This window comes from Medicago sativa, chromosome 6, assembly GCF_051527215.1.
Source record: "Medicago sativa cultivar Bolivia chromosome 6, Bolivia_mono, whole genome shotgun sequence".
Lineage (NCBI taxonomy): Eukaryota > Viridiplantae > Streptophyta > Magnoliopsida > Fabales > Fabaceae > Medicago > Medicago sativa.
In genome coordinates, this window is record NC_140754.1 from 91,306,037 (window position 1) to 91,327,080 (window position 21,044).

A 21,044-nucleotide genomic window follows, 5' to 3' on the forward strand; every position below is an offset into this window, starting at 1 on the left:
TATAATCTATACATGGTTGTCTGGTCCAGAGAACAAAGATTATGTTGAGATTATTAATTAAATTACCTGTTATATATTGTGACTGTTTGAGAAAGCGATCGATGAATTGATTGAGCAGCTACCAAGAGGATTCCGATTTTCAACTGTGTCGTCTTCTTCTTCTGGTCTGAGTGGAAGCAAGCGAACTTGTTCAAAGAATTCATCAGCAAAGAAGTTTGCATAATTGACAGAAGCTATTACAAGTTCAATTTCGTTCTTCTTAGCTTCTGTCCTTCAAATTTTTGTCTCCTCCAGAAGGAATGACTACAAGCCATGCTTGCATATAAATTAATATTATCACTACTTATCGACAATTTTAATATTCAATTGAGTGTTTGTCACCATGAACACCACGATCTCTTACAGTATTAGATTGTAATAAGTAAACAGTGCAAGTTATTGGAGTACATAATGAAGAAGAAACAAAAAGAAGAAATGTCAATTCTCAAAAAACTTTAAGAAACACCTTCAACTTGTTCTCATTTTCAAGTTTTCCTGAACTCAACCCTTCATTATTCATCTTGGCCACAAACAACATCAACCGGAGATTACAAATAAATACACCTAATCATGTGGAATATAAATCAAGGGAACCAAATCATGTAAAAAAACAAGTAGCAACCATAATAATAATAATAATAGTAACATCCTCAAAAACGCGTTTTTGTTCCATTCTAAGCCATTAGTAAACCTCCCTATAATACCATCAATCCTAACACCACCCCTTTTTGCTTTTTGTTGCAATATAGTATATTTGAAAAGCTAGAACCACTATAAACACTAGTATGCAATACACACCTACAATGCTAAGCCGTCCAAACCAAAGAGATTAACCAAAGGGTCTTTAATAATTGTTTACCCTAAATAATTAAGTTACTTCATAAGTGTAATCTATATGCAATCTAAAAAATGAGACATATTCTACTTACAAAATAGAATAAAAAAGACACACTCAAACTGTTCCTTTGTTCTAGCTGCTCGTTCCTTGTAATGAGATATTCTTTTCTCCAACCAATTGATGCAATGATGGAAACTTGAAAGTGAAGTTTTGCACATGGACGGACTGATTTGCACATATAAAATCCGAGTAAGTAGAACTGGGACGGAAGAGACTTGTTTACCAATACTGTTATTTAGCAGTCCCACATCGAAAGTTTAGAAACAATACCGAGGCATATCTTCTTATAAATTAAACTGCAGTGTACACCACCAAACATATATATAATAAAATAAACAATTAGCCAACCAACATTAGTGGTGGTCACTAGTTATTGTTCAGGTGGTAAATGTGGAAAAGAGATGCATTTTTTTATAAATTAAGTAGTCACTAGTTATAAAATAAACAATACCGAGGCATATCTTCTTATAAATTAAGTTGATGCATTTTTTTATGCCTCGTTTGCAGTCGATTAGAATTTCCTCAATTGCTAGTGTGAACAATAACATGATGATTTGTCAAAAAAAAAAGAAAAAGATGATTTTGTAGTCAAATAGTCTGATTTGGTCTAGATATATCTCTAGAGTATTTTTATTTCATTTTATTTACTGTGTAATATATATTTTTGGGTTGATTGTTGAAATTGACTTTGTAATATTCGGAAAATCTGAAAAATGATTTTGTAAAGAGAAATGATATTTGTACAACCACTTTATGATAACTTTCTGACAATTTTCTCTCTCATACTCAAATTATCCTCTTATTCTCTCTCTTCATTTTTCTCTCTCCATTGTTTTTAACCAATGAAAAGAGAAAAATAAGTTGTCACCAAAAGTTGTATGAAATGGTTGTTCAAATATCACTAATCTTTTGCAAAAAGAAAACACATTCTAAATGTGTAATTTTAGATTCTTATTATTTTTTACCTGATATTATGTGAGAAGCTAAAAAAAGCGATAGAGTTTTTGTCAAAAAAAGAAAAGCGATAGAGTTGTTGGATTTTTTTATGATTTTTTTCTTCAGACATGTTTAGGACGTTAAAATATGGACTAACATAAAAAAATTAGAATTTTTCGATTATGGACAAATTAATTATGAATTTTTAAAGCGTTAAAAACTCAAAAAACAAAACAATATAAATCTCGACCTAGAGATTGAATTATGAACCGATTGTTTGCAAAGACATCCATAAAAAACAATACAAATGATATGGAGAGTTTCATAACCTTTAGAATACGTTTCGATTTATATTTATTTTTCAACCAAAACCACTATTGGCCGAATTCTCTAACAACAATATCTTGACGTCAATTTGCCATTGTCATTGTTATCATTGTTTTTGTTTAATCGTATAAAATTGTGAGTCAATATATTAAATATTTCAATCATGTCTTGAATTTTTTTTGTTACAAAAAAAAAAAAAGCTCGCAAGATCATGGTTCAACTTTCAATAGGATGTGTGATGGTCTTTTGCAAAGATTAGTTTTAAATGTCAAATGTGGACTAAATTGATAAAGAATTTACTAAATCGTAAGATCATGGTTCAACTTTCATTGCTATCGTTAAACCTTGAGTTCTCTCTTGAATTTAATGAAATAGTATCTTATACTCCACCGATAATCATCATGTAAGTGGATTTAATGTAAAAACTAAAATAAATTTTAAATGTGTTTTATTAGTTTTTTTTTTGGAAAGAAAATGTGTTTTATTAGTTTTGTTGATTTGATCTTTCTCATAGTGGCCTCTACAATTTTCCATGACACCGTTTTAGAGAGATTTTCAAATGGATATATATTTCATGTGAACATATTACAATTCATAGAAAGAACTCTTTTTGATAATCAAATTAGTGCAACAGAACCTCCAAAAAGCAATTATCTCCTAATCAGCTAGAAACCAATTAAGAATGGGTTTTGCTAACAAGTGCCCTAAGGGCATTGTTTAAGGAACACATAAAAGGAAATTATGTCTTGAAAATACAAGTTGAACACTTGTTAAAGTCATAACCGTACAATTTCCAATGCAAAAATTGCTATTTTTAGATGCTTAAACAATACCCTTAGGGCACTTGTTAGCATTTTCCATTAAGAAGGGTCTTGCTAACAAGTGCCCTAAGGGCATTGTTTAAGGAACACATAAAAGGAAATTATGTCTTGAAAATACAAGTTGAAAGCACCAAAGTATCCACCAACATCAATCAATGTTAGGAAGTTAGTTGACTTGTTCTATTCAATTGTCTCAATCGTAACTCCTATGTGATGTCAAGTTTATTTAATGCCATTTTTTGTAAAGTCACTCTCATTATATTGACTCCATACTCAAAGAGGAAACTTTAGAATGGTCCCATTTTATCTTTTATTATAAAAGCCAGACTTGATGTGCTGGCAGTGTTGCCCTAATCACTCCCATTTTTCCCTCTCAAATCACGTAATTAATGCTAATCTAACTTGCCAACCGCACACTTAATCTCAGCCGTTCCTTTCATGACCTTTCATGTACTTAGATAAACTTGGCTTTTACACTTCCCCATCCCTTATTCTGTTTGACGTGCAGCATTTACTGTTTGATACTTTCAATTCAAACAAAAAGAAAACATTCTCTCAATCGCTTCTCCTAATTCAATTTTTTTGGTTTGCTGAAATCAGAATTGTTGCTCTTTCTCTCTCATTCTCCCTTCTCCTATCTCAGTATCTGATTATATTCTCTCCATTCTCTCAATCGCTGTTGCTCTCCTCTCTCAATTGTTGTTATTCTATTCTTCATCTCCCTCACAGAACAACAATATATTGATCCTCATCGTCTCCGGTTCCGGCCACCTGCCCGTAAACCACTGCAAGATTAAGAGTGAACGGATGTGTTTGTTTCTGTTTCATTTTTTTATCGTGAATTCTATACTATTTGATCGTGTGTTTCTGTTTCATTTGAGTTAAGGTTAAATTACTTAAATGAATTCAATTTCTGGACCAAATTCATGGAAGAACAGTTTGTAGAGGAAACAAACAGCAACTGTCAGACAAGAACACATTCAAAGATTTTCTTCCTTTGGTCTGGTAATCCACATCTCTGTCTCTCTCTCGCATTCTCTCTAATATAAATTTTGATAAAGAAAATCAGAATGTATTTTGATGTTTATAATGATTTGTGTCACTAATACTTTCTATTTAGTGTTTTAACATAACGAAAATCAGAATGTATTTTAATGTTTATATACTATAGTTTATCTATTTTTTTCTTCTGACATGTTTTCTACATGGATTCATATTGATGTAAATATGTACTTATTGCATTAGATGCAGATCTATTTTGTTCTTGCATTCAATATGTGGTTTTAAGGTTCCCTCATTCCATTTTAATTTGAATTTTTATGCAGATCAACAACTTTTATAATCTATGGTTTTGATATCTTGCTTTTTAAAATGACATCTCTGACTTTGATAATTTTCTGTTGTCTATTAATTTCATAAAGTGTGTGTTTGCTGATTGATAAAAATTAATCTGTAAAACAATGTAAGGGGACAAAAGCTAATCCTACATATAACTCTTTAATAGGGTGTCAATTTTCCATCCAAGAGTAATTTCAGAGGGAAAAAATGGCAGCCTCATGTATTGAAAATGCATTCTGGTAAGTTGTTTAAGAGATGGAATGAGATGTGGAAGCATATGTTGAGGCCAATCTCCTAAGCTACAGTTACACAAAGCCATGACACAAAATATATATATTCATCATGAGGTCAAAAAAGAAAATGAGGTGATTGGAGATAGCTGTTGTGCTGTAACATCTTTGCTAAATATAGATTTCCTATCCTGTTCAAGATCTCGATAGCTGCTCGGATGTTTTATGGTTAGTGATTAAGTTTGATTGTAGTATGTTTTTCTTTGCTTACCCTAGAAGAGTGTTTCGGCTTTGGTTTTTTAAGGTGTGTTATGGCTGCAATTTTCGTTGCAGCTTTGGTTCTGTCTTGAGGTGTGTTAAGGTTGTTATTCTATAAATCAAACAAGGTTTTCTGTCAAAACCTTGCTCTTCTTCTTCTTTTCTTCAAAGGTTATAGATCCTAATAATGAATAATAAGTAATCCAAATGCTTCGGAGCTGTAGCTGGTCATCGCAGTTGGGTATTCTCTGTTTGAAAACATCAAGGTATGATGCTTATCACTTATATTATCTGTTTGCTTTGCTTTGATGTGATCAAAGGCAATTAACATATATGTATTTGGTCTCCCCGTTTTGAATTCGATAATATGTACTTAGTTGATAAAAACCACTAATAACAATATCCTTCACTATCTTTTCAGGAAGATATATAATGGTTGATGCAGCAGGATACTTATAAGTGAATTTGAACATCGAAATGTACTCAAAAATGGAAGTTGCGTTGAGCTTGAAAAACTAAGAGACTAATACAAATCTCTTTGTTAATTGTTGTGATTTTGATTTTCCCTTTTCACATGTTCAGTGCCAATGAATATTCAAGATTTTACTATGAAGTATCTTTATATAAAATTACGGTGAAACTGTCTACATTTCATATACAATTTGATATCTCAAATGTAAGCGAGCATTTTATATACGTGTATGATTTTGTTAATGGTATTTATTTTGGTGTATACATTGAATTGGATGTGAGAAGTGGTTGTATAGCATTCACAAAATGATTTTGATATGATGCAATTTTATGCTCATTGCAGAGAATTGTTTGATCTTTGGATGAGAATGTCTCATGATATTTTTGAAGTTGTTATCATATGTTTTGCTTTTAAACATGCCTTATGTCATTCATGTCTCAACAGAGAGAGAAAATACATGATATTATGACAAATAATTTTCTATTAGGCACGTATATGGACTGCATCAGAATTGTAGACCATTTAAAGCACATGGTTGCTGCCATGTTGACACCATATTTTGAGGTAACTTGAGGGCTTATGAAGTTAAATTTTCTAGAAGTTGCCCTTTTCAATTGGGACTCATCAAGCTATATAGGCATATAGTTTGATTAAGCCAAGAACAACAACCTGTTAAAAAAAGCCAAGAACAACAATGAACACATAAAGGTGCACTGCTTCATTGAAATCACTCCTTTTGGTTCTGAACTTAACAAGATTGCTTCAAGTTGTGTTCCAATGCTTATAGTTAATACAACTTTTATTTATCTTTTATGTAAAAATGGATCAGCTTTCATTGCAAACAAGCATTTTCTTTTTTGTATTCATTATAATAATTAGCATTTGTCACGTTGATTGTACCAAGATTGAATCATATTAAGATGGACGAAAAAAGTGAAAAGATATCTTCAAGAAATGGGGTTTCAATTCAAGAAAATTCACAATGATATTAAATTTATATGTTGTAATTCAAATTCATTCGAAGAAGCCAAGATTTCTTCAAGGAAATACTTTAGTGAATTATTTCGAGCTAGCATTTGAAACAGAAGTATTTATATGGCTTAAAATTATGAGTAATGATATTTGGACAATCATTTGAACTGCACAAATTTGAAACTTTTGAAGGCTTTTTTAGCTGTTCATCAAGAATTTTGATCTGATGTTTGTATATGACTATTGTCTATTAAGTTTGATGGAGACTTGATATTTTTTTTTTGGTGCTTCAATTTCCATTTTCAGATTGAATTATGTATGGGGTATTTTGAATTAAGACATTGGTTATCAACCATTATGTGATCATTTTTTATTCATGATACCACTCTAATGATATAAGTGTGTTCGAATGAGATTCTTATGTTATTCATTTTGATTTTAAACTTCTTAAACAAAACAGTTGCATATTCTAATCAACTTTCTATATAATCACATTTCTTTTAAGTTTATTATTATAATGATGTATACGATTGGTTTTGAAAAGAAAAAAAAACAAATTTGAGCTGAATGGACTATAATATATAATATATAGAACATCAATGCAGTAGCTCCATTCATCATTAACTTCCTATATACTACATTGCATACTTAATTATGAGTCAAGATCCTCCCTATTTTGTTCCATTATCAAAGTTTTGATATATAAATGTTCCAGGTGATCATTATCAAGCTTTTTTTTTATCGTTTTACATCCTGTTGATCATCAGTTTAGTGATAGTTGCACCTATATAAACTCTTGCGTGCCTGATATGTGGTTGCAAATTTAGTTCAATTGGGAGGTTCATTGATGTGGAATTCGAATAGGCGTATTTAATAGTATAAGCATACATTTAATGATTAAATTGTGTTTGGCAATGTCACATTCTTATCAAAAACATACACTTGGCAGATGAAAAATGAATCGGTTCCCATCTTATAGGTATCATGCCTATCTCTTATTGGAAAAGTGTGCTCTTTTCTAATTGCATTCTAATAATTGTGCTTTGCTTGATACCTGTATCAACATTAACTAGAGCCAAGCTATTTAAAATCAATTGTGGATTTTTATTGGAAGTATAAGATGCAGGCTTAACTCTTAATTGCAGTTACATAGGTAACTACATCCTTTTTTACAGTCATGAGACAAGCTATTAAATTTTTTCACGTAGTTTAAGCAATGGTCATAATTATAACTATTGGCATGTTTGATAATTGCTTGGTATTAGAAAAAATTGAATAGTATCGATAATGCTTGATATTAAAAATTATCAAGCAAAACGGAACCATAGATAATTGTTTGGTTTGATTTTTTTATGGTCCAAAAGCTACTTTAATACAAAGTTAAAATTAAGTACTTTAAGAAATATGTTAAAGTTGTTTGGCTACTTTAATTTTTTTTAAAGTGAACATGTTTAAATTTTATCATATGACTTCTATTTGGTACCATATGTTTATAATGTTGCGACTTCATCGTTTAACTCTTGCTCGGTAGGACCCGTGCGATAGCACGGGTCAAGAGTCTAGTTATGAATATTGTGAGTCTCTTTTGTAATGGTACACATAGGATTCCCTCAACTATTCTAACTGATCAAGAGCTTAATGTCTTGTACGTTGCATGGAAATGGTTAGATTTAAAGTTCTTATATATTTGAGGAGATTCACTAAAATTATCCTAATTTGATCAACTTAAAAAATAAATTAAAATAAAGTTTGAGAGTAATTGCATGCCACTTTATATCATCACCTCCCTTCCCTAAGACAATATATACTACTATGATTTAAATAATTTCACTTAACAGTTATTCAACATTTAGACTTAAATATTTTCCATAAAAAAAATTAAGCTATTTTAAAAACTTTCACTTTCCTATCTTAAGTTTTTTCTCGTATAATTTTGAGCACTTAAATTACAAACGTTAGACACCATTATTTTACATTTTTCTGGAATGCAATAATTTCTTATAAAAATATAATTGACGAAATAAAAAATGTGATTTTTAAATTATTTCTCAAGGAAAATAATTCATTGCTTCTTTTGTCTTCTTGTAAGAAAATTTAGGGGAATGGACTTTTACCATTCAAAGGTTTGAATCTGCCACAATCCATATTTATGATCAACATAGGATATATCACTTCAGCCAACATCCCTATCATGTTTTATTGCTTCCATTACTCCAATCAAACTAAAACCTTTTAATTTCATGCTGGTTAAGTTCAAGTAAGAAAATGACCAAGTAAATTAATATTTAAAATTTGTTAACTTAGTGTGTGTTTTTTTCAATTGTTGGATTAGTGGTTTACATAATGAATTAATAGGGCACAATGATAATGTTATACATACATTCAAAGGTCTAAACAATATCATAATATGCTGAAAATAACTACGTTCGGTCCAGGTTACCATATATCATACCTACAAACATAGAGTACTCTTACCAACAGTGGGATTACTACCAACTAAAGTCAATAAGCCTTCAAATGAACATCTTACATAAACAAAGTAAATCATAAATCATGTTGTAAATCCACTACCAAAAGATAAACAAGTTATGCTTAAAATAAAAACTTGTCATAGCTCTAATCTAACATGTTCTTTTTGACATAATTTAAAGAAACTAGTTACCGAGGAAACTAGTTCACTTATGCATTAATTATACATCATTATGTTGTTCTACCTTGGTCAAAGGATGTAACGGTTCAGTTTGGATTGGTTTTCACTCAAAAAAAATGTCCGAACCGATGAAACTAATGGCGGAGCCAGGATTTTTATAAAGCCCGGGCGAAATTTTTTTTGCAATACATTTATAGGGGTTTACATAAGAAATTGCAAGCAAATAATAAAAAATTTAAAGAAATTGCCCAATTTATAGGGGTTTATATAAGAAATTGAAGGGGATTTACATAAGAAATTGCAAAAAAATTGGGTCGGAGCCCGGGCGAGTGCCCGGGCTCGCCGGGCCTTAGAACCGCCCCTGGATGAAACCTTCATCGGTTTGGATTGGTTCGGTTTTCACTGTTTTTCAAAAAAGAAACCGAACCAAATTAATCGGTTTGGATTGGTTCGTGTCACGACCCAAAAATTCACAATCGTGACCGGCGCATGAACTAGAACATCCTAGTTCGGCAAGCCTGATGACAATACTTGACAAACTATAATTTAATTAATTTTCAAATTAAGTTTCAATTAAAATGATATCCACTGAATTTAGACAGAGTATCCTCTGTATTTTGAATACTTTCCAAAATATGAATCCTGTCTATATACTTGTATTATCATCAGAATCTCAAAGTGACATAACTAGATGTTTGTACAACTCAAAACAAAACATTTATAAACTACCAATAGCTGCAGATACATCGACCATTCAGTTTATACATAGAGGAGACCTACCAAAAGAATGGCATTGACATATCTTTAACTCTGCTACAAGCTTTCTACGCACTTGACCTTGAATCTAAAAATAATGTAAGAAGACGGGGTAAGTCATAAAGACTTAGTGAGGAGACAACAATCACCACCAACTAGAAGGGAAACACACAAGGGCACGATTATTTTCTTTTCTCAAAATTTAATGACAGTTTACAAATCTAGTAGCCATATAAAATTCTAATAATCCGCAACAGTTTATACGCATGAAAATCCACACTTTGTAAATATTTCCAATCAAATAGGTATACTTCAACGAAAAGTTCAACATCGTAAAAACATGAAGATAACATTACAAGCCTTTGAAAATAAATTGTCGAAAATCAAAATAAAAGCCTTTAAAAATATATTTTGCCGAAAATCTTGATTAAAGCCTTTAAAGAAATTATAGAAAACTCCATTTTAGTGAAAATAAACAAAATGGATGAATCGAGAACTAGCTCCATCTCGTTGATAGCCCTCTCCTCCTAATTGTGGCCTTTCCATAGGGGCGGCTCCATCTAACGGATAGCTATTTTCTCTCGACTCAAAACAAAATCTTTTTAAAGTATAGTCAACTCAATTTAGTAAAAATAATCAAAATGGGTGAATCGAGAACTATCTCCATCTCGTTGATAGCCCTCTCCTCCTAATGGTGGCCTTTCCATAGGGGCGGCTCCATCTAACGGATAGCTCTTTTCTCTCGACTCAAAACAAAGTTTAAAACATTTTCAATTAGGGAGTTTACCTCTCATTGATAGCCCTCTCCTCCTAATGGTGGCCTTTCCATAGGGGCGGCTCCATCTAATGGGGTAATTCTACCTAATTGAAATCACATACTAAGTGCACCTAGGTCGTCGTCATTATAACCGTAATTTTCAAAATACCATTCTTAAAACAAAATGCCAAAACCATATTTCACAATATCGAAACTTATATTCAAAATACGTACAATCAAATCTCAATTGAAAATCTAATGCTTAATAAATCATAAGCAAATCCGAATTCAAACCCAAATCCAAGTCGCGTACATATTAATATCAAATCCTTTCAAAAACGCATATTAGTATAGAAAATTCCCAAAAAAAAACATATATTTCAAAACCCGTATTTCCCATGTCTCAAACACATGTCATAATATATGCAGCCAACTCTCAATTTCAACCATTTGTCCAATAAGTCATAAATAAATCCAAATAGAGACCACAATAATATCATTGACTTTAAACATGTATCAAGACGAGAAAAATATTCGAAGGGTGTGTTCTCCATTTTTTTCTAAAATACTTTGACATATAAAATCATAAAAATATCAATAATAACGATATTGAAAATAAGCGATAATGATCGTTATCAACTCACAGTTAGGACAAATCCACTAAGTGTGCTCTCCAATCATCCCAGGCAGAAGCATGTGAAGCGTCTGGCATCGTATCTGAGCATCAATAATATTTTCTCATAAATTAGAAACTCATTCCAAAACTATAGTAGCACTAAATGACCATGAATTGCAAGTTGAATACGTATATGTATAGTATAGCATTATTGATAACATGTGCCTACAAGGAACGAATAGCAGGAGCAATATGCCTACATTGCTGAAATTATATAGAACCATTCAAATCAAATTAAAGTATGTATCATTTTCATATGTTGAGTTATATATAATCAACCCTTTAAAATTAATTTCTAACTCAATAATCATGTCTAACTATGTATTCATTGAATTGTAAGTTGATAAATATACCTCAACATATGAAAATGATACATACTTTAATTTGATTTGAATGGTTCCATATAATTTCAGCAATGTAGGCATATTGCTCCTGCTATTCATTCCTTGTAGGCACATGTTATCAATAATGCTATAATATACATATACGTATTCAACTTGCAATTCATGGTCATTTAGTGCTACTATAGTTTTGGAATGAGTTTCTAATTTATGAGAAAATATTATTAATGCTCAGATACGATGCCAGACGCTTCACATGCTTCTGCCTGGGATGATTGGAGAGCACACTTAGTGGATTTGTCATAGCTGTGAGTTGATGACGATCATTATCGCTTATTTTCAATATCTTTATTATTGATATTTTTATGATTTTATATGTCAAAGTATTTTTAAAAAAAATGGGGAACACACCCTTCGAATATTTTTCTAGTCTTGATACATGTTTAAAGTCAATGATATTATTGTGGTCTCTATTTGGATTTATTTATGACTTATTGGACAAATGGTTGAAATTGAGAGTTGGTTGCATATATTATGACATGTGTTTGAGACATGGGAAATACGGGTTTTGAAATATATGTTTTTTTTTTGGGAATTTTCGATACTAATATGCGTTTTTGAAAGGATTTGATATTAATATGTACGCGACTTGGATTTGGGTTTGAATTCGGATTTGCTTATGATTTATTAAGCATTAGATTTTCAATTGAGATTTGATTGTACGTATTTTGAATATAAGTTTCGATATTGTGAAATATGGTTTTGGCATTTTGTTTTAAGAGTGGTATTTTGAAAATTACGGTTATAATGACGACGACCTAAGTGCACCTAGTATGTGATTTCAATTAGGTAGAATTACCCCATTAGATGGAGCCGCCCCTATGGAAAGGCCACCATTAGGAGGAGAGGGCTATCAATGAGAGGTAAACTCCCTAATTGAAAATGTTTTAAACTTTGTTTTGAGTCGAGAGAAAAGAGCTATCCGTTAGATGGAGCCGCCCCTATGGAAAGGCCACCATTAGGAGGAGAGGGCTATCAACGAGATGGAGCTAGTTCTCGATTCACCCATTTTGATTATTTTTACTAAATTGAGTTGACTATACTTTAAAAACATTTTGTTTTGAGTCGAGAGAAAAGAGCTATCCGTTAGATGGAGCCGCCCCTATGGAAAGGCCACCATTAGGAGGAGAGGGCTATCAATGAGATGGAGCTAGTTCTTGATTCATCCATTTTGTTTATTTTCACTAAATGGAGTTTTCTATAATTTCTTTAAAGGCTTTAATCAAGATTTTCGGCAAAATATATTTTTAAAGGCTTTTATTTTGATTTTCGACAATTTATTTTCAAAGGCTTGTAATGTTATCTTCATGTTTTACGATGTTGAACTTTTCGTTGAAGTATACCTATTTGATTGGAAATATTTACAAAGTGTGGATTTTCATGTGTATAAACTGTTGCGGATTATTAGAATTTTATATGGCTACTAGATTTGTAAACTGTCATTAAATTTTGAGAAAAGAAAATAATCGTGCCCTTGTGTGTTTCCCTTCTAGTTGGTGGTGATTGTTGTCTCCTCACTAAGTCTTTATGACTTACCCCGTCTTCTTACATTATTTTCAGATTCAAGGTCAAGCGTAGAAAGCTTGTAGCAGAGTTAAAGATATGTCAATGCCATTCTTTTGGTAGGTCTCCTCTATGTATAAACTGAATGGTCGATGTATCTGCAGCTAATGGTAGTTTAGAAATGTTTTGTTTTGAGTTGTACAAACATCTAGTTATGTCACTTTGAGATTCTGATGATAATACAAGTATATAGACAAGATTCATATTTTGGAAAGTATTCAAAATACAGAGGATACTCTGTCTAAATTCAGTGGATATCATTTTAATTGAAACTCAATTTGAAAATTAATTAAATTATAGTTTGTCAAGTGTTGTCATCAGGCTTGCCGAACTAGGATGTTCTAGTTCATGCACTGGTCACGATTGTGAATTTTTAGGTCGTGACAAAGTTGGTATCAGAGCTCGGTTGTAGGTCCTAATAGCTGTAGACATAGAACAAAAATAGATTTTTGCTAGTAAATTGTGAACCGCGGCACCATTTACTTGCAAAAATCTATTTGCATTCTATGGTAGTCTCACTTGTTGTCTACCCCTGTGATTTCTTTTGGTCTCTGATTGGTCTCAATCTGCTTGTTGTCTTGTCCTATATTTGGTCATATTTCTTTCATTTAGTGAGGGTGTCACCCCTTAACAAGATCTCCACTAGAAGGGAAATTGGTTCCTTGCGAATTTAAAGCCGAACCGTAAAACCTTAGTCAAATAGGTTGTCATTCGGGCTGTTCTTATGGTTGACTTAAAAAAAATGATAAAGGACGTAACATATACGTTGACAAACGTGACAGTTCGGTTGATCGGTTTCTTTAAAAATACAATTAAAAAAATTCATATTCTCACAAAATGTTTCATAGAACTTTGTATGATTGTATTTCATATTTTGTTTTTTCATATTCTCTATTTTTAAAACAACTTTTTATAAATAATAAACTTAGTAAGAACTGTAACCAATTGAAGCAAAACTGATCAAAATTAAAATAAGTTTAGAATTGACTAGTTAATCTCTAATATTTTTAAATCTCTAAAACTGATAAAATTATTTCTGAACCAACAAATAAAAAGTTATACGTGCAAATTTGAAAATTTTCTAGGGATGCACTTTTTATTAAGTAGTATATATATTTTATAATTTTATTTCAATTTTTATCGATACACATCACACGCTCAAAATTTTATGGTGTTCTTTTTAGTTTTATTTCATTTTCTAGTTCTAAGATAATCGCAAATCACAATGCTTTCTTTTTTGAATGGCTTTTTCTAATCTTGACTAAACAATGACATATAACGTGTTTAAATCAATGACACCGAAAATGAACATAGAAAACAATGAAATATAATGAGTATAAATCAATGGCATAAACATGATAAAACCAACTAAGAGATGAATGATCTCAGCGGTGACAGGTGGCAATGAACAATGAGTTTTGTGTGGTTGACGACTAGGGTTTCTTTTTTAGTAGAAATGAAAGAGTTTGACTGATGAGATGAAGATGATGATGAGAGAAAGTGAATGGATTAAGAAGTATTTTATGTTGGACTTTAACTTTGAGTCTAACCATAAGTTTGTGTAAGGTAGGATAATATTAGTAAAATAAGGAGTATGGTTATCATCGGATTGGTTCATCGGTTTCACGGATCTCGAAATAAAAAACCATGAACCAAACCAAACTAGATCAGTTTTGATTGGATCGGATCGGTTTCAAACCTAACCAAACAAGGTCGGATATTTTTTCGGTTTGGTTCGGTTTGGACTTTCGGTTTCGTTGGTTTTGTCCGAACCACTTACACCCCTAAACACAAATAATGTTTTTCCCAGGAATGATCTTAGAACACAATTTATACAGAGAACAACATGAACCTGTATGATGATACAAAGTCTAAAGAAATATAAATATTCAAAGAAATACATAAAGTGTGATTCATACTTTCAAATACAAGGATGGACACAATGAATGAAGTATAGAAAATTGTAAATTGTTCAAAATGATGTTAAAACGAGAAAAGATGTATTTGTCTTCTAATGCTTACGGAGAAGGAAGAGGCGTGTGTATATACCATTTTGGAGCTCAGCAGTCCCACATAGAAACTCTGTAACTAATAGACACAAAATGTTACCTATAAAAGAATACGAGTGTATAACATCAACTTATCTTATAAAGTGTATTTGGGGACCCAAGTTTTACATGGTGGTTGTTCCCTAAATATGTTGTTAATATATCACTGGTCATTGTCCGGTGGTGATACCATTTGAGGTTTTAAGTAATTGCATTTTTTAATGCACTTAATTTCTTGTCACTTGAAATCTCATATGGTGTTGTCTTCCGGATAATGACGGCAAATATACTTCTCTTGAAAATGTTATAGATATTATTTTTTATGGGTCTTAAATGATAACTTTATATGAATATATATGATAACTTTATATTCGATGCATTTGAACTAGTATTTCTCTATATACATTTGATTGGTATTTTAATACCACTAGTAGCGTAATAAAAATAAAAAAGTTTAATATACCACTAGTCAGTATTTTTTAATGCACTTCCTTCGATTTTTTTTTTTTAATGCAAGTTTTCTTATCACTTCAAACTCCCATCTGTATAATGACGGAATATACTCCTCAATTTTTATTTATAATTTATGATAGATATTTTCGTCGGTAAGATTCTATCTATTACTTTTGGGAGCTTAGATTATTTATTAAAAACTTGATTCAAGGGTGTAGTACATTTATGTTTACTATTAATCTTTTTTTTATGCAAATACATTTGCTTTTATTAAAAGTTCTAAATTGAGATTTAAAATTTGTACATTTAAAATAATCAATTTATTTTACCACAAAAAATTATCAATTTAATTTTAAAATACTATATCGAAAAGTCAAAAATGATGTTTTTCAATTTAACATCTTTAACCTTTTTTTTTTTTTATCATTACTTAAACTCATCTTTAAACCCCATAGAGGTGTCTAAGTTGTGTAAAAATATATCAAGCAAAGAAAGAAAAAATATATATTTTAGAACACTTGTTTGACGTGTGTGGTATGAATGTCGTCTGAATGTCGAACACCGACACGTGTCGGACATTGAGACACGCTTAATACCACAGAGGTGTTTGTTCTTGAAAAACGCATAGTTATAAAGTGAGAAAACTAACATATTAGATCAGTACTTCATAGACTCAACATATTTGAATTAGTCTATAGTTGTAGATTGTTTTTCCTAGTTGCTGCTAGTGATGGATAATTGAAGATGGTGACAAAGACTATTAGTTAAATAATATATGATTCAAAGTGTAGTAGTTGCGAAAATTATTTGAGAAGTTAGATATATTGTGACCATAAAGCTTTTAATTTGTCACTCAAATTGGAGCAGCTTGTTTGGTTCTTATCAATTGACTCCTTCCTTGAAAATATTGAAATGGTGGACAAATCTGACATGTTTGATTGATTTTGAGTAGATGATGAATGGTTTGTTCAATATTCGCAGTAATTTTTGTTCACGAGGCTCGTTTTTGAGCTTCATTGCCTCACCGTTGTTTGAAATGAGTGAGTGAGTGTTCATTGACTCCCTTCCTTAACTTTTTAGTGACCGTAGTCTAGTGTTGGGCTTTAATTCCAAAGAAGCTTTCATGAAGTTTCTATAAGAATTCATTGTGAATGAATTGATTTTGTAAAATTTATTTAGATTAAAAGTGAGTTGAGTTAAGGTACAATGATGTCAAAGTGACTTTATCTATAAATTTGTGTGTAAAAATCAATTTTAAAATCGAACGTTGCAAATCTCAACATCAAGTAGCATCAATTCTTAAGCCAAAATAAGTTCTACTCAAAATCAAGCAAATTTGTCGTAATCAATTCTACACCTGAACAATTAATTTTGTCCCCTTACAAGTGGACTCAAACATATACTTAATCAAAATGGTACACTCTAAACAAACAAACAAAAATGGTATACCAAAACTGGAAAATGGTCATTAATGTTGAAAGGGGACAAGTTTAGAATCTAACTTTTTGATTTTTAAAAACTAGTTTAAAAATTTCTGAAATGAAACTTATGATCTCCCAATATAAGTATTTTCTTCCTATTTAAAGTGTAATCTTTGATTTACCTTTTGTTTGTTTTCAGTATAATTATGTGGGATTTATTGATTTCAATATCAAAACATGTATGATTTTTCAATGATATACTACATGTATGATTTATATTTCTATTTAGTTTCTAAGCTGACCCATCGAATGAGGCAACAACCCCAACTTCCTACCCCCAACAAAGTTGATTCCATGCAAAAACTGGATTGTTATTTATCAACAAATGCTTCATTCCAACTGTTATTTGCTTGTATGAGATCTTCTGCAACCATCCAATTGATGCCAAGATACCACCATATGGGAAAATATAAATTGATTCCAACTGTTATTAGCATAATAATATGGTTACATGGATGATTGATTTTTCCAGTTTTTACTTCTTTTTTTCAATTATTTCAGTTTGATAGTATTTTTCTATTATTCCCATAATTGAATTGACGGTTTAAAAAAGCTCAAATGATTAACTTTAGTTTAAGTACCAAAGCTTGAAATAATTTACCAAATTAAGCTCTAATGTCATCAAGCAATCGACAATTAACTTCGTTAAATATTTCAGTACCTCTTTAATTTCTTTAAAGTTGACATTGGTGAATAGTTGAATGAGTTCTCATGGCCAATGTAAATCGGCTTTTGCTCATTACTAGTGAAAAGGAGACGAAACAGAAAGATGTAAAATAAAAATTACTCTCAAGCATCATGGACTATTTTCTCAATAAAAAAAGCTACTGATGGAGTTAACATCAAATGCAAGTCATGCTGAACCTGAAAATGTGGATCAAGTTGTGTACCATCTGCACATTGTGTCTTTAAAGAAGATAAATTAACATCAGCAGCAATGGCCTGATGCATTTGTTGTAGCAACAGAGATTGCTGGTTTGACAAAGTCATCATGAATGAGCGAGATAAAGCATTGGATGCTGTATTGTCTCTACCGGGTTTATATTCAATCACAAAATCAAAGCCAGGGAACTTGTGAAGCCACCTTTGTTGCTAAGGTGTTTGAAATATTTTGTCCATAAGTGACTTCAGACTCTTCTCATCAGTCCGGACGATGAAATTTTCGCCCAAGAGGTAATGTCGGAATTTTGACAAACCTACCTTACATAGGACAAAAAAATACAAGTTCTTGCATTTCAACTATATGAGTGGGGACAGTTCCTCTATTCCTGCTAGGTCTTTGATGTTTGTTGAATACATATGTATTTAAGAGGATCACCAATATTAAAAGGATCGTCGGCTTCTATGACATATCCCCAATTTTGTCTCCAACTTATAGGGCCCCAATTGAATTGACACTGAAAAAGAACATACCTCTTGAAGAAAAAAACGAGAGAAAGAAAGTTCCACCCACACCTTATAGCACTCAGTCCCACATCGATAAAAACTTAAACATCAAATACCAAGTTTACCCATAAAATAATATTCCTCTATGTTTCAATTCAGCGTAACTGTTTGGACCCAATTACTTTGTGTTGTCCACTTGATATATTGATATTCGCTATAGTGTTGTTGCAAAATAATGATTTTAATTTAATTTAATTAAATTAATCAATTTTGGGACTTCATTATTCCAAGAATCAATACACCCTAACCAAAGTCTACTTCAATTCTTCTTATATAAGAAACTAGTCATAATAATCAAACACAAATAAAAATAAGGTTCATGTCTTGTGATAATTGTTTATGTGGTTTTAGTAGGCCTTGTATTAATTATAATATTTGCTTTATTACTTAATGTTCCAAAAATTCATTAATTGGGAATCAGAAAAACATGGTTTTCGTTCACATGACTTATGGCTTGACATTGTATTGGGGTCCCGAAACCAATTAACTTCTTTTTGGGTTCTTTCACTCTTTTAGGTTCATCAGAGGAACTGTATATTTCAGTTCCAGTTATTGTTGTGTCAAAGTGGATATCCAACTTAGTTCCACTTCAGATGGTGAGAAGAAACAATAGCTAGAAAGTTGTTATAATTGTAAATATAGAGTTATATTGAGTTTTCTTCACCCCGAACATCCCTAGTCTATTGGTTGTACTTAGGGCTTGGGTAGTTGTGTGTTTTGAGAGAGTTTACAACAAAATCAAACACATTTTATCTAACTAACATTTGTGAAATAGAAAATGTCATTTGCACCTAACTAGGCTGTGTTAAAGGATATAATAATGTGATCTAAAAAATGTCATTCTATCCAAAAATTTCTTTTATCATTAAAATGAACAGCATTTCATTTTGACATATAAGATATGTATAATGTTGATTTTGAATGGTTCAAAATAATTTACTCTAATGGTGCTGACAACTTGTAGTTTTCCATATCATCTTATTTAGTCTCTTCAACTATATGAGTGCTAATAGTTTCACTATTTCTGCTAGGTCTTTGATATCCCTTGAAGTCACTGCTTCGGGATGCTGCGTTCATAACCTTGTCGCCGTTGCATTTTCTTCCTTGTACGCCACCGTCTCTCTATTTGTGCAAGTTACATAAGTTGAAGACTTGGACCATATAATATGATAATGGTAAATACATAATGCATTTAAAATGAGTTTGTTAATTGTGATAGTGTTTCATGTGCATCTAAAAAAGCATCATTGTCGTTGTCACACACATGAGAGGGGCACTGGTGTTGAAATTCCTCTCAGACATCTTAATCTAAGATTTAAAGAATAACACATACAAATTCTCAGTATACGAAGACCTAGAAACAACATGAAACTTTGGATCTATTTTGAGATAAAAAGGCTAATGGGATAATGAAAAGGCTTACAGTTTCGCTACTGAATGAATGGACCTAATATAAGCATCTTCATCCAATTGGACCCACCATTGAGATGATAATACTAAGAAAAGAGAATTGAATTGAATTGAATTGAGAATGAAGAACAAATATCTTGGAGAAAAAAAACGAGTGAGTAGGAGAAAGAAAGTTCCACACACCTTATAGCACTCTTTGAGTCCCACATCGATAAATACTTAAACATAACACACCAAGTTTACCTATAAATAAATATTCGTCATGCTGCATATTAGTGTAACTGGTTGGACCCAATTACTTTGTGTTGTCCATTTTGTTTCATTGATTTCCTACATAATCTTTTTTGATTAAGAACGTGGAGAAATCTAGTTTTTGGAAGCCAACTAGATTTCTTCACGAACTTTTTCAAAAACATTATGTTGTTGCAATCTATACATAGGTAACGTGAAATATTTTTAACTACTATGTTACAACACCTAATTTTTTTTAAAAGTTTAAAAAAATTTAAACCTAAATTTATAGTTAACCCATACTTTGCCAGATTAGTAAAAAAATAGACTTAAAAACCTAGCCTTATCTTTTTTGAAAGTAATGATTTTTTTTTTGAAGAAGCTAAATTAACTCATTCAAATTGGCACTGGAGAGAATCAAAACTAAAACTTTAAGGAAGAGCGCACTCTCAAGTCTCAATTCAGTTTCACAAAGCCAACCCAAGTGGATTAGAAATTGATGAATCTTAGAAACAAAACATGAGATCAATGCTATGCGAATCAGAATAAACGGTGAATTGTCAAAATTTCCTATTCCAAACAATTTAGAAAATTTGTCAAACTTAAATAAATGCTCATAATTCACGGTATTTAGACTTTGTTTTGTAAAAAATAAGTTATTATCTAATAGTGAGATGTTTGGCTTATAAATCGAAGGGAGTAAATGAGAAGCTAGTTGATTGAAATTGAAATATTTGATAAATTTAACTGTTGAAAGTTTAAATGACATAAAAGTACATGTTATTAAACTTTAAATTATCTAATTTTATGTATAAAGTGATAACATTCTTTAAGAGCACTACTACAAATTTCAATTTAGCCAAAAATATATCGATTTGAAG

The 21,044-nt window shown here is 31.2% G+C and overlaps 1 long non-coding RNA gene across 1 annotated transcript; it reads left to right on the forward strand.

Moving 5' to 3' along the window:
- Positions 1-3,332: 3,332 nt before the first annotated feature.
- Positions 3,333-5,561, forward strand: LOC146918179 (uncharacterized). The gene is made up of 3 exons (XR_015014265.1): positions 3,333-4,026; positions 4,526-5,113; positions 5,269-5,561. It is a non-coding gene; the product is annotated as an uncharacterized LOC146918179 (long non-coding RNA).
- Positions 5,562-21,044: the final 15,483 nt, after the last annotated feature.